Here is a 15,119-nt window from a genome sequence, read left to right as displayed (position 1 = left end):
TTCAAATACACATTGCACAGGGGTAGTCACTGTGTGTGTTTTTGCTTTAAATCCTCTGCTAGCTGCCCACACACACCATCTGTAAATCGCAGCATCACACACTCGAGCTGCAACGCCGGATTAGCCTTGTACAGGTTTGCTGATACAGAGCTATGATTCTACCGCATTGGATGAGTCTGGGGCATGATGGCAGCGGGCTTCCATCTTTTCACCTTCCTTTAATTGTCACAGTCACTGTCAGTGCCTTATATTGTATTTTAAATGCATGTAAATCCCATGAGGAAAGTTGCATTTACTATTGTGAACTACTCATTAACATTTGTCTTTACATTTACTTTAATTCCAAAAGTTGAACATAAGGATGCTATTTTGATTCAAGGTTCATCTAATTTGCTACAGTGGTGTTGTGTGTTCTCTAGCTCGCACAATTAGAAACCATCTAATGGAGCTCGGCTTAAACTTAAACTTAAAGGCTATATTTATCCGTGTGATTTTGATCTGGCTGGGTGGTCAGACTGGTTTTACGTCATTTTGACAAAATACACTTATGCGTTCTTAGTGGTCTGTTTAAAGCACTTAAAACTAAAGCACTCTGCTCTTGCGTGCTTACGCGTGGCCACAAAACTGTCTCTCAAACGTTGTCGCCTGCGTCTCTGTCAGCTGCAGCGCAGATCTCCACTGTCACCTAGGCAGCCTGTGGGGATCTAGTCCTCATTAGTATCCTGCTCAAGGATCTGTTTGGCTGTTCGTTGTTGGTGCAATCCTAGGAGGGCCCAGAAACCGTTCTTTCTCATAAAAAAAGCAAACAAAGATGCTACTAAAAATACCACGGGGGGATTAAAAGTAAACTTATTGCCTCAAGTTCTGCATATTAACTTTTTTTCTGAATGTGTGCTCCACAGCTATTTCTGTTCAAGATTTTTGATGTAAAAAAAAATTACATATATATATATATATGTATATATATATATATATATATATATATATATATAGAGAGAGAGAGAGAGAGAGAGAGAGAGAGAGAGTTACATCTAGCAAAATCCGTATCTATGATTCAAAAGTGGGATCCACTCAGTTTTATGCAGAATTTTAATACAACATGTTTGTGTGCATACAAACATTCTCCTGCAGCAGGCGGCGGTTCGTGCATTAGGTCCTTAGTCGTTCCCTAAGGTGCTACAAATGCGCTGACTCAGGAAAATCATGAATACGCACTCAAAACCCCTGCAGTGGCCAAGGCCACCATATATCACTACAAGTTTCATCAGAATGAGAACAGGCAACTAAGGTTGATGTTATCAGCAAATTCATCTCTGTGCTCCAGTAAAACCGAGAGACGGCGAAGGGGAGCGGAAACGAACGTAAGCAGCCAGCACTGGATCATTACGGAGACAGGTGCTGCTTCTGCACATTAAGTGGCTCTAAGGTCAGTGGTGGGGCGAGGCTGGAATGTCTGCTGGTTTAAATAGAAGGTCAAAGCAACGAGGTCAGAAAGTGCTTCTGGAAATAAAATTTAAAAGAGAAAAAGAAAGAAAACTGGATTTGGAGAAAGAAGTTGATAGAGAGGATGAAGTAGGAGAGAAAAAAGGGATGAACGCCACGGTGAAGAGAAGGACAAGGTGAAAGATTGCCTGAATGCAGGGTGTGTTCTGATTACTTAAGTGAGAATCGTGCAGGAAGAGGTGAGTCGAGATGCATAAGTGAGCAAAAAGAAGAGAAAATGTGAATGTGCCAACGCAAGTGAATGTGTACATGTTTTTTTCTCTTCTTGCTTCTATCACGTAAACCTAAACCCTCCAAGTGTCACTGACACAATAAAAGAACTTGTATGATTTAAAAAGATGAACTACTATGCTTTCATTCTGCGTACATAAAAACTTTTAAGTATAAATATTGATGCTATACTGCTATAAATTCCACGGCGTTGCAGAGTGTTGCAGTTTTTGTCTGTGGTAATTGTGGTAATTGGGTCAAACACTGGCGCCATCTTGTGATGTAATGAGGGTTAGTCAAAATACACACTACTAAGGCTGAGCAATTTCAGCAAAGATTTAAGCAATTTATTTGCAGTTTTGTAGGAAGAAACTAGATGTAGCGATAAAGAAGAGGGAGCGGGTTGTACTGAGGAACTGCACCCCTATTTATTGAGACATATGGTTCAGTAAACGATAATGACTCCAAAGTTGAAGTTAGCATAAAATCACTTTTCCGTTCTCCTTTGAAATCCTTAACAGAAAACCCAACAGAAAATAATATCTGTTTTAGAACGCACTGCAAGATGTCAGAGTTTACAAAACACTGGTGTTTAGCTTAGAGGCTGCTGTTCTGCGTGAAACGGATCCTGGTCCTAATAGTTGAGCTAGAGTGCATCACCTTACAGATTGATTTTTTTTATCAGTTGTCAAATTATAATTTTAAGGGATAAATATGAACAAGCTGTTCTGATCCCATGTGAAAAACAAAATCTCAACTCTTAAACCTAATACCTAGCTGTGCCAGCCTTGACAGTAATAGCTCCATCAAGTGATAACTAGCTGTCAGTCTTTAATGTCACTGTGGAGAAATCATGGCCTACATTTTTGTGCTTTAAGCACTTGTTTAAGTTTATGTCGCATCTCAAATGTAAGTAAATCCCATGGATGTCATTTTTGCCCAGTATTTCTCTTAATTATGAAGACTGACCTTATCTGAGGTAAATGAGGTCTGCGGTGCTTCAAAGATTGCTCAGAGTTCTTTGTGGCCCCCTAATTGAATTTTTGATGCACTTTTGGATTGATTTTGAAAGGCTAGCCACTCTTGGTAAGGTTCAACAACGTTGCATGTTTTCTCCATTTCTGGATAGTGGCAGTCAGAAATCAGACCACAAGTGGTTAGTAATATTGATCTTTCCTAAAATGTGGCAAATGCATTTGCACAATGGGGTTGATTACTTTTCACATAGGACCAGGTTGGTGGTGAATTTTCTTTCTTTCGATAAATAAATGTATGATTTATACTGCATTTTGTTTTACACAGGTTATCTTTGTATATTTGTCTAATTTTGAAACTTACTAATGACATATTTTCCAAAGCTGACCTTTAAGTGATTTCTGTTTTCCAACAGAAATCACTGTTGGTGCATTGGTGCGTTGAAGCAGAGGTGCTGAAGCGGATAAAACTGGCTAGCATATATTACCATGTATTGTTCTTTAATTCTTAAAATATTAGGGTTTTATAGCACTAACGTTAAAATTAGGAAATGTAGTTCTCAGGAAAAATATATGTATATTTAATCATATATTAAAAAATATATATAACTTGGTAAATTGATACCAGATCTTTTCCTTGATTTTGTATAACTTTAGTTGTCGCTAAACATTCCCAAAACTTTGAGGGAATTTCAGACTCACATTTGTGCACAACTGAGGCAAGGTGATGCAGAGGTGTGCCTTCTATTTCTAGAAGCCACCTTGGATTCAGGCTTGACAGGAGGCTAGCAGGTCTGGTGCAATGAGTCACTTGTATTATTACCTTCTGCTCGCCCCTCTGATGACCATTTAAAGAACAGACCCACTGGCAGTGAATCTTTGCTGGCATCTGCTGTTAGAGCTGGGTCCTTGGATTCAGACCCAAGCAGCACCTGATGTCTGGTGAAAGCACTGACTGTGATGGTTAGAGGGAGATCTATAGAAAAAAGAAAAGCTGAAAAGAGCTGAGCTGGTTGTGCGAGGTGTTATGTAAGGTCCCGAGCAATAATCACCAGATTGAAAATACAGAAGAGCAGGAGGATTAGATGAGACAAATGTTTCCTGTAGATCAAAATATTTGACAAGTAACCTTTAAAAAATAACTGCAGTGAGGGGAGAATGAAAAACATTTTTGGAATTCCATTTAAAATGGTATTTTCACAGAGAACCCTCACAAACATGGGCTTTTCATTTTTCACAAGTGTTGTTACTCCTACTCTTCTCCTAAACAAGCAAACGCAAGGCAAACTAAATAGCCAGTAACAAACCATATAAAGTGAAAGTTCTTCACCCTTCACCAATACAACTCTTGTTGAGCTGGATTTGTGCAGCTTGTCAGTAATTTGTCCACCCACAAATGCCCCTAACAATGGCTATCTGCTCTAAATGTTCTGCATAAAAGTACAAAATACTCCCCCCCAAAAAATAAGACAAATAACATCTGTAGAGTTCCTAAGACTGATCATTGTAGTTGGAAATAATACTGCACTTTTCAATTGTCCCTTTCAATTCTTGTCATCTCCAAAGTAAGGAAGTAAGGATGTACGACTTGTTGGCTTCAACATGTGCTCCTGCGGCTCTCTTTCTGCCGCTAAAGAATCCATCCTCACGTTGTTCTCTGGAGAAAATTTGCGGCTGCACAACAGTGTGGAGAATTCTCTTTTCTCATAGCATTTACAAGAAAAGAGCCAAGTTATCTGTACCTGAAAAAAGCCGAGTTGTCTGTTCCTGGTCTGAACCAAAGTGTAGATGAGCATTGTCCCAGGCCCACAAATGAACCTAGGCTGGGCTTTCTTTGTCCGATGGCCTGTAACCAGTGTGGGTCAGGGGGATGTGGTGGGAACGTTAAGTAACCCTGTGTTTCTTTCAAACTCTCAAAAATTGTGACTAGCCAGTAAAGCCTGGTTTGTGAAATGGCTCAGATATACTCTGTAAACATGCTTAATTCAAACACATAATGTACTATTTTAAGATCTTTGAGAATGTTATTTAAAGCATGAGATGGTTTCCTTATGACTTTCACTAGTATAATTTGTAACAATAAGAAAATCACTATTTGCTCAGAAAATTGCTTTGAAAATAGAAAAGTGATTTTTCTCCGTTTCTGCTCTGGCGACTTGCTCCCACTTTTCTCTTGGCGTGTGATAAATGTTTACTGAGGAGTTTTACTGTGGCAAAATGCAGGCCACACTGTTCAAATTTTTATGTGGAAAAAAAAAAAAAAAAGTTGGATCCATGTATTTCTGTTCTGTTCTACTTCACAGCTCTGCACTACTTTATGTTGGTTTATAAGTTAAACCTCCAATGAAACTAAGATTGTGAGGAACTGTAGGGTAAAAGCATTTCCTGTCTGGAATATTCTTTTTTGTACTGTCTATTCTGTAACTTTCTTCTCTTTGAGTTCCACTTTGTGAACAAGAAGGCAAAGTGCCAATTTAAAAAGGTGGAGCATCCATTAACACAAGCGTTTGAATGTTATTTATGAAGTAGTAATCAGTAGTCAAGACAAGCAGAGGAAAATATTGACACCAGACTGTGTTGATTAAAGGCTCGGCCGCCCACATTTACAGTATATGCACGTACATTTAACAAATTGCTAATCTTTCCCTGGTGGCCTATTTTGCACTAATTTAACTCACCTAAAAAAGCTGCAAGACTGACACACTGTTGGCTATGTGAAGCTGTGCCTCTCTTTCTTTGACGTGTTCTGTAAATGACTACAAAGAGATTGGCTGCCTCAATTGATTTTCATTTAAAGGATAATACTCTAAGCTCGTTACCTTCTGGCATCCTAGATGAGAAAAAATATGCTGAAAGACAGAGGTGAACTAAAGTTTTTGCTGCATCAGCTGGCCAATTTTTCTTGTAACCCCCTGGTCCCTGAAGTTTACCGCTACGGTTGTTGTAATGTAAATAGCCAGTGTTTGGTAAATAGACTCCTTTGATTGGGAAATCCAAGAGAGATGCTGAGTAGTACTTTGGCTTTATAAGAGTTCATGCTCTGGCCGGTCCTCTGCAAAATATGTTGCAGTCGAGTGAGCAAAACTGCAGCAAGAATATTGTCTTCAAGATGTTGTGCTTTGCTCAGAGGAATAAGAACAATATCATCACACTGCTCAGTTTTTCCCTCTTTTCATAAAGAAAAAACTGAGCTTTGCTCATTTATTGACACCCAGCTTTACACAGCAAGTAGAAAAATAGGTTTAAATACAATAAATTGTAAAATGTATTTGATTTTTTTATGGGTTTTTTTATCTTAAATTAGGCTTTTGCATCATTTTTAGAGCTACTAAAAAGACCAAGGTATTTCTCAGTGGCTTTACAAAGTGCTGCTTATTGAATGAAACTGACTGTTGAAGGATGGATGCAAAAGAATAAGTTCCAAGAAAAATCGATTATTCTAATGAAGCTATACAATGCATCTCTGAAAACTCACTTCTTTTTGTTTGCTGACGGTCCTTAGGGTATTATCATGAAGTGAAATGACTGTATTCTCGTTTATGCACATATTCACAGCTTGACAAAGCCTCACACTCTTATCTGTTCTCATAAAAACCTGGTGTAGTGTGTCATCAGCTTTAGTGTTTACTCTTACTGAGTTCAGCTGAACACAGACAAGCAGGCAGCAGAGCTGTCAGCCTGTTTTCAATTTCATTCTGAAGATGCATATTAATAAGAATCTTTTCAGAGCAGCCATGTTTGTGCAAAAGGAAAGAGCTTATTCTCCAAATATTACGCTTCTGCTCAGACAGATGAGGTTTCTTCCATATTGTCTGTAAAAGATAAAACAAACATTTGTTTATTAAAAACCGTCTTTACATAGTTGCCAATTTTCTGCCTTTTTCTTTTGTAATGCTTTAAAATCATAGTTTTTATTGACTTGCTGCTCTACTGTGGTGGCTTGCTCAAAATTAAATAAGATGTATTTTTGAATTCGCTAGTACCCTTGTTAAAAGCTTTAAAATTAAGCTTTAATTGCATAATCTCACACTGGTTATTAAATATCCCACTTTTTGAAGTTATTATTTTTAAAATTACCAGTGACATTTATTTAGGGTTCCAGTAGCTCTTAAACTAAGCATAATTTTTTTTTTTTTTTTTTATTAAATGTTGCATTTTTAATCTGACCAGAGATTCCTGGGCCCTGAAAGTCCACAACTTCCTGTTTCCTCTGTGTTTAAATATGACATTGTCACAGAGGCCAATTTCTTTTAGCAACTGGATACCCAGCTGGTTGATGACATATTTACCTTACCTCTTCACTCAGGGAGCAGAATTGTTAGGCAAATGAAGAAAAAAAAATCCCTGTTTGAGAACTGCAGGAAAGAGCATCATCTTGGCATCATCACGTCTCTGTAACAACCAGAGGCTGTCGACACGGCAGCTGATTGTCTGGGAGAAATGGCGGAAAAACAGCCTGTTTCTGCCCTATCATAAGAAATGTAAATATGCAGTCCCTTACACTCACCTGTGATTTTATTTTGACTTGCCAACTGTGATCAGATTGGTCTTATACTGAACATTTTTGTGTGGGTCAAACACATAAGGTGAAATAAAAACACTTTATGTCCACTGTTTAGTATAGCAGAAGATTTGTGATCATGCTTTATTTTATAGCTTTTCAACAGACATTTTGGAAATGTTGCTAGTAAGCACAGTATTATAAACTCCTTCAAATATCACAACATTTTAACTAAAGTTCTGGCTGACTCTATAAGTAAGCAAAAAAATAGGTAATCATTTCACCTTTCACCAAGACATTGACAAAATATCAGCTTTCTTCTTTTATCTATATCCTATTTAAAAAAATAAAACTGGATTAGCTTAGGTAGTGAAACTAAAAGTACATTTTATTTAAAGGTTTTTTTCCTCAGCAAGAAAAGTATTTCCAGATGCAGTTTAGTTTTCTGATCTTAATAATTAAATGGGAACGTTTCCAAATTCAAATTACAGAGACTTGTTTCTTAACCCACAAGACCATCATAATATCCTGCTTGAGATCCATGATTTGGGGTCTAAGTTCACTCTAATTGCACCTGTACAACTCAAATTGGCGTGTAGAAGTCAATTGAAGCAGTCTTGAAAAAAAAAAAAAAAGCTGTGAGAAAAGAAAACGATAACGTCTCAAAGTATTAGCTTACAGAGGACCAGGAGCCTCCGGCAAGTCAACAGCTGGCTGACGTGTTGCTGTCTGCCTTAGACTACATCAAGTCAACATGCACCTGCGTGTGAGCTCACACGTTAGGTGTAGCTCCCTTTCCCATTGGTCTTGTCCGGTACGTGTGTGCATACACATGGTTAAGTAATGTGGGAAAATCGTAGTACCGACCCGGCTGAGCTCGTCTTCTTCCTTACCTAAACTATTTGAGCAGAGGGGGAGGGGCCTGGTGTACTGTATCACTGATCCTGTGGGAGTTTCCTTGAACAGGTATTCATAGAGGGAAAGACGCAGGCTGGATGCATTTCCTGGTGTCAACTGAGCGTTGGCTTTAGGGACCAAATGCTGAAGATGGCTCAGATCTGAGTGACGACCACTTTTGAAGGAAAATAAGAATTTTGAAATAGTCCAGCACAGACCTGACACATCCTGGAATCTTTAGGAGAGCTCCCCTCTGAAGAGGGGAGGAGGTCAGATGGGGAGAGAAGAAAGTCCGGTAAGTTGAGTGGAAACGGCAAGTGCAGCGACGGCGCTTAAATGGAGCGGAGAGTGAAGTGATTGTCAGACCTGCAATTTTCTGAGGTTTTACACTGAGACAGGGAGGTTTTACACTGGCAGGTGTCATGTCTGATAGTGAATCACATGTAGCTGTGTGGAGCCGTTAGGAGACTTTAACCTGCTCTGACCTCAGACTTGCTGGTATTTGAACTTTGCAACAGACGGTAAACCATTAATCACTCACTATAGCAGACTTGCAAAGAAGGAACTGGGTGAGAGTGTAGATGTGGTTGTAAAAATGGCAAGAGGTCTTACAATTTTGTTCAATTCTAGAATTGTTTTTATAACAAAAGATTGTGCTGCACATTTGCGTCCCATTAATGATTTGTTGAGTACAGTTAGTCTATGAATAGGGGATTTGAAGCAGATGTGTTATGTTGTGGTGTTAGTGCAAACATATCCTCAGGCTGTTCTTCATACACGTTTTTATTTTTGTTGCTTTTTGGCTTTCCTATTTAACTTGCTGAATCAGACTCTCTAAAATCAACTTTAGATAACTTTAACTGAAACATACATGAATCTGGCAAACGTTATTGAAATAAAACTGTTAAATTTGTCTACTGGCTTCTCCCAGTACCTGCATTTCATTTAGTAAAGCTAGATCTAAATAATACTCATGTTTAGAAGTAAATGTTTACATGACAAGAAAAAAATTCTCTCCATGTTTTCCGTTCATTTTACTGCATGTGAGAGCAGTCCATGAAGGAGGCACAAAACTGGCAAACTGTTTAGCCTCTTTCATCTTAAAGTGCCAATTTTGCAAGATGGGAGAACTACTTATAAAGAACATCTCTAGTTTGTGGGGTTCTCTTTATAGATTTCTGTGGTAGTCATAGTACACTTCATTCTACAAAAGTAGTGACTGTCTGAAATGTCCTCTAGGCAAAAAAGTTGGGATGGTGGGAAAAGTTTTATGCTTTGTGTTTTAGGAGCGGAGTTTAACTGCCATAAAAACTGACGAAATTGACAAAAATTTGCTTCTGAACGTTCTGTAAGCCTTCAATTTCATCTGAAAATAATTTTAAGGATGATGTATGGTGCTAAATACAAAACAGTCATGCAAAATAAAACAACAACTTCTGGGATTTGAGTTTCTGGTGGAGGTTAATTTTCTAGCAGAACAACAACCCTAAACCTGCAGCCAAAGCTACAGTACAATTTATATAAAAAAATATGCAAAGGTTTGTCTCGAACATGCAGGCTGAATACAAATGCACACCATACTTTTCAGCTTACTTGTAATGTAAACTGAAACCCATGTGTTGATATTATTCTGCACTACGTTGTGTTGATCTCTTACATGAAATCACAGTAAATATTTTGCACTTTGTGTCTGTCGGTGTGTCCCTGGCACTTCACCTTGCCCCTTGCCTGCTGGTGGTGGTCAGAGGGCCGGTAGTGCCAAGCCTCACTGCCAGACTGCCCCAGGGCAGCTGTGGCTACTATCCAGTAGCCTGCCACCATCAGTGTGTGAATGTGTGCGTGAATGACTGAATGTTGTGTAAAGCATTTTGGGTTCCGTTGGACTTGATAAAGCGCTATAAAAGTGCAAGCTATTTACCATTTTTCATTTGTAATTTTACTAATGGTGGACAATGTAGAGTGGTATGAACACTAGCAATTTATTATATGCATATTTGAAGCTATTGGCAATTTATGCTTCTTTTTTTTCTCTCTGCCGATTGCCTGTTGGTTGTCAGTCAAAGATGTACTTCAAATAAAGTGAAAATAGAGTTAACTCTAAAGACGAACATTTTATCTTAAGCAAAGATGGAAATAATTTTACACCGTAGAGCCTGTTGCTTTTATTGATTCATTAGATTCCCTTCACTGCATGATAACATGTTTATGACTGCAGATTAGTTCACACTTCAATTTGTGGCAACCTATTACCAAAGTACAAAGGTATGTAGATTTTGCATATTTGTATATTTCAGAGATTTGTCATGTCAATATTGGAGAGTCCCAGTATCTTACATTATGGAAGCTGGCACATTTTTCTACCAGTTTAGGTCAGAGCAACAATTTTTTGGGGGGGACTGTATTTTAGTCTGATCTCACTTACATCACAGCCAGATTCATTTTGGGTGCAAACCAAGCAAAAAGGTCGCTGTGAACATATTTCTATTAAGTAAACACAGAGGTAGAAGCTAGATAACAGCCCGGCAGTTTGTTACAAGCTCCTACTGTGAGCTTGTTCTCTGATTGATATGACTCCTGCATTGTGCATATTGTCAGAGCGGTTTCTAGAAAGTGAAATGACAACATGTTATTCTGACATCTGCTCTGATTTATGCGTACAGCTACAGCATAAACGCCCGCCTGTGTCAGCTCGCTTTGACAGCGTAATTGTGAGCGCAGCTGATTCTGGTCCTGGTTCTGTAATTGCTGTCGTTCGCTGGCTGTGCCTCGGGTGAATGCGGTGAGCGGCTCCCTCAGGTGCTAGTACTTTCTCTTCAGACACACAGGTGACAATTTGAAGAACATTAGAGAAAATCAGCTGCCTGTAAAAGAAAAAAAAAGAAAGAAAGAATCAGGTCGGGGATAATGGTTGAGCAACTATAATGGCGAGTCATGCCACTTTTAAAGTGCGGAAAGTAATTTTGTATTTCAGTGGGGATGGACTGATTAGAGCCTTTATTTTCTTCCACTATCTCCTTGTTTGAAGACCACCATGCATAATCATATTTTACCCTGAAGCAAAAGCAAAGATAAATGTGGCTCCTTCCCCGTCGTTACAAGTCAAACTCATGCTTCGGTTGGCAGCTGATCTTCTTCAAAGTGTATTTCTCCACAGCTCCTCACATTTGCTAAAATAAATTACAGAATAGCAGCAGGTTACTGAGAAGGGTACCTCACTTTTGCAGTGGCAGTCTTTTCAGTCTTGCAGTTTACTTCTGAGAAGCTGTCAACAAAACCTCGGCTCATTTTGAAAAACCGAACAAATGTATTTCAACCTGCACAAGCTATACTACGCATCTCAGACCTAGAAACTCTAAAGGGGGTACCGGCATTGTTTTGACACCTCCATATTCAGATTTTTGTACCAGATCACTGCTGTCATCCTGGCACAACACATCAGAATAAGTTTTTATTTTTAGCAGAATATGCTACGGCATGCATTTGATTGGTTTTGAAGTTTGTAGGATGCCATCACGGAGACAGGTATGCATGACATCTGCATAGGATGTAATATCCATGGTAACACGCTTCCTGTCCTCTCTTTGCTAGCCCGGCCTACTAATAACAGCATGCTTTTTTTCACTATCAACCTAAACAGACATTTTGATTTTTTTTTTACCATAGATGTGTCTCTTTATTAGACTAGGTGCAAATAATTTAAAATAAGATGAACAATCTTCTATATTTAAAAATGCTTAATGCATCACCTGTCCTTGAGTACAGCTTTTATAATCCTCACTCCTGCTCTGTCGTACATGAGTTGGAATTGACCCAAATACCATTTATCTACATGTCTGAGCGAATCCATCCATCTGTCTGACAGGTTGGATTGAACACTGTCACAGTCACAGATGCTTTTATTTCTTTTTTTTTTTTTTTAAACTTATCCGTTTGATCACAAATATCTTTCCTATCTGGAAACTATGTCTGACACAATAAAGGTTCTGCTGTAACAGCCTATATGCTTCTATTACAACCTGATTTTAGGAAACAAGCTGAATTAATTTTTTTTTTTTGGAATCAACACATTTTGCATGTGTCAAAGAAGGAAAAAAGCCAAAACAAAAATATTTGAGAAACATATTTTTCAAAAATAACATTTTAATCATAATTCTTATTTTTTTGTATATCTCTGAATAAAATAGCTCCCACTCCACACATTTCTCCAATCACTCATAAAGCATTAGCTAGGCAGATATATTTTTCTTGTAAAATAGAGCTAATTTTCCATCATCTTACATCTGATAAAATCTGTCCAGAGGTAAGCCACTCGTTTCAGCTAGCAGAAAAACATCAATAGAAGTCACTAACCTCCAATGTTAGGCTGCAGTGTGCGTGTTATTAATTATCTCAGAAAATTGGTAAGTAGTGCAAATTTGTGCAATTACAATCCACTCCCCTTGTGTTATTTTTTCCTATTTCCCACCTAAATGCCTGCTAACCTAAAATAATGGAAGATAAATGGCATGAGTCTAGAAGAGGGTGAATCTAGAAAATAGATGACGCAGGCTGCTGGGCTATTTGTTCATATTGGTGGTGAACTAGATTCTTTTTGCTAAATTTGGAGTGACTCCAAATCAAGCTTTTATTTTATACTCCTTTTTAAATAGTTTCATTCATCCACTACTCTGCCTAAAATACTTGGAGTAGTGAGTAGGATTTATATTAATTTAGAACAGTGAGATTATTTGAACTGAAAACATAATTTAGTATCACATAAATATTATAGAGGATGAGAGTTGAGCACTGCTGCTCTACAGGTTGACTTTGTCAACACGAGGCACCTCAAGAACTGCCAACTGTCTTTCTTCAAAATAAGAGTGTCAAAGATAGATACAGGGGTACTAAGTTTGAATTGCTCATGTTCCTTTCTGGGGTTCATAATAAAAGCTTGCTTTTACTTCATCAGAAAACAATCATATGCCAACAGAAAGCAGTTCAGCCATAGATGGCAATTTCTGTTGATAGTGCTCATGCAAAGGTGTTCACAAGTTCATGCATGGAGACATTGTGACTGTCGTAAATTTTACAAAAAGAAAATCTTAAATTATAAAGTCTTAAAATTCTACTTTATTTTTGAAAAGAAAACATTTACCCTTCAAAATTACAGCCTATTGTCTCCTTATTTAGCCATTACTGGTAACACTAAGTGATCATTTTGTGTTTCGAGGGACACTATCATTTCCCGGTGGCAATATCTCAGTCGTTTTTGAAAGTATTCAAAATGATCTAAATGTTCTAGACAGGATCCCTATGATTTAGAGACGTTCTCCCATCAATCTTGTTTCCTATCTATACATCTGTCCTTAATGACCCTGGCTGTGTCTCCTCCAGTTTCACGGAAAACTCTCTCGTTAATCTCCGTGACGGAGAAATCCTGAAAGCTATCCCGTATATCTGTCCATCTGTACCCTCCGAAAGACAGTAATCTCATTGTTTGCAGTTTTCACTTCAGAGACGGCAGCGAGCCTGTAAAGCGAACACACTGTTCTGATGGATTGCTGACAGTTTGCTGCAAGTGTAGCCTGTGAAAATAAGAAAGCTCCTTATGCAACTGTTTAAAAATGGCACAAAGTTGAAGACAGCTTTAAATATCTGTTGACCATTAAGACAAAGTACAATTTATATATATAAATATATATATATAAATGCAAATCTGATTATTTTCTTTATATTTGTACTGTGGTAACTAGATGACTTTAGCAAATTTTTTGTATTTAAACTTTTGGACAGAGTTTATTTGACGTTAGGTCATCATTTTAATCCAATGGACACAGATTGTTATGGAATGTGGCCAGGATTAGTGGCCATCTTTCTCTTCGATCCATTATTTTCTATTTTTTTTTTTTGCCCACTGTTCAGCTTTGTTCTAAGCTGTACTCCTGCACAAGTTCAACCCCCATTACTCCAAGGAGCTGAAGCATGAAATAGGCTTGCCAGTATCTGGATGTCAGATTCTGAAACTTTAAGGCCCAGAGTGCTTGATCAACACTGACTGGTCAGAAGGGAAGAGATCAAGCAGGGAGTGACACCGCTATTTAAACATTTCTGACTTCAGATTTTACTGTTCAAACAATCACTAAATGTGTCTGTGTAACCATAAAACAAAGGCTAGTCTCTTGGACGCTACTGGTTCACTGGGATGCGGTGGGTTCCTCTTCATCTCAAGCTATAATTCCCAGGTACTCTACCAGAGGCCTGGGAACTTGAGGTTTCCTCACAGTATTTGTTCTTAAAACCAAATTCTGCTGAACTGACATGCTGGATGAGCTTTTTGAGCCACTTCTCCAGAGTGGGAGGTCATTGTCACAAGGGCTCCGATGACCACAGATGCCTTCACCTGCCAGGTGTTTTCTAGTTTTTCCCTGAGCCCCTGGTATTTCTCCAGTTTCTCTTGTTCTATTTTCCTGATGTTTCCATCATTGAGGATGGCCACATCAATTACAACGGCTTTCTGCCGCTGCTTATCAATGATTACAATATCCAGTTGGTTAGTCATTACTATTCTATGCTTTTGAATCTGAAATCCCTCAATATCTCAGCTCGGTCATTTCCAGTTTGACCTTGGGGTACCCGGTTTGTATTTTGCACTGATGTCTCTGTACAGTATACCAGCTCTTTGGTTTTGGAGTTCCGCGTACGCCATGATTAGAATTTGTAGACTTATTTCTAAGTTCACATTTGCGTGTTTTTTTCCTGCTGCTTAAAACATAGATAATGATAATGATGATAATGTTCACATTTAAAATTGATGGAAGTGTGTAATATAAATAGTGTTTTTTGAACTGCTGTCTCTGCGTGTGCTTCCAGGAGAATGTAGACTCTTAGCTCTACACTGAAATCTCTAATGAACTGATGAACATTTCCAGATTCATCATGATCCATTACAGAGGCTGAAAGGTTGAACGGAGAAAACAGCTTAACTTTGCTGAAAGTCTGTCTGAAGGAATTTGGAAATCGCTTAAGATCTCATAGAAAACACAGTTGTTGTCAAT

The 15,119-nt window shown here is 38.3% G+C and overlaps 1 protein-coding gene across 3 annotated transcripts in view; it reads left to right on the top strand.

Moving 5' to 3' along the window:
* Positions 1–15,119, top strand: part of LOC102217955 (kazrin-like) — a 131,362-nt gene that overhangs the window by 85,977 nt on the left and 30,266 nt on the right. The window lies entirely within an intron of this gene.

This window comes from Xiphophorus maculatus, chromosome 1, assembly GCF_002775205.1.
Source record: "Xiphophorus maculatus strain JP 163 A chromosome 1, X_maculatus-5.0-male, whole genome shotgun sequence".
NCBI classification, from domain to species: domain Eukaryota; kingdom Metazoa; phylum Chordata; class Actinopteri; order Cyprinodontiformes; family Poeciliidae; genus Xiphophorus; species Xiphophorus maculatus.
This window is presented reverse-complemented; position numbering and strand designations above follow the sequence as displayed.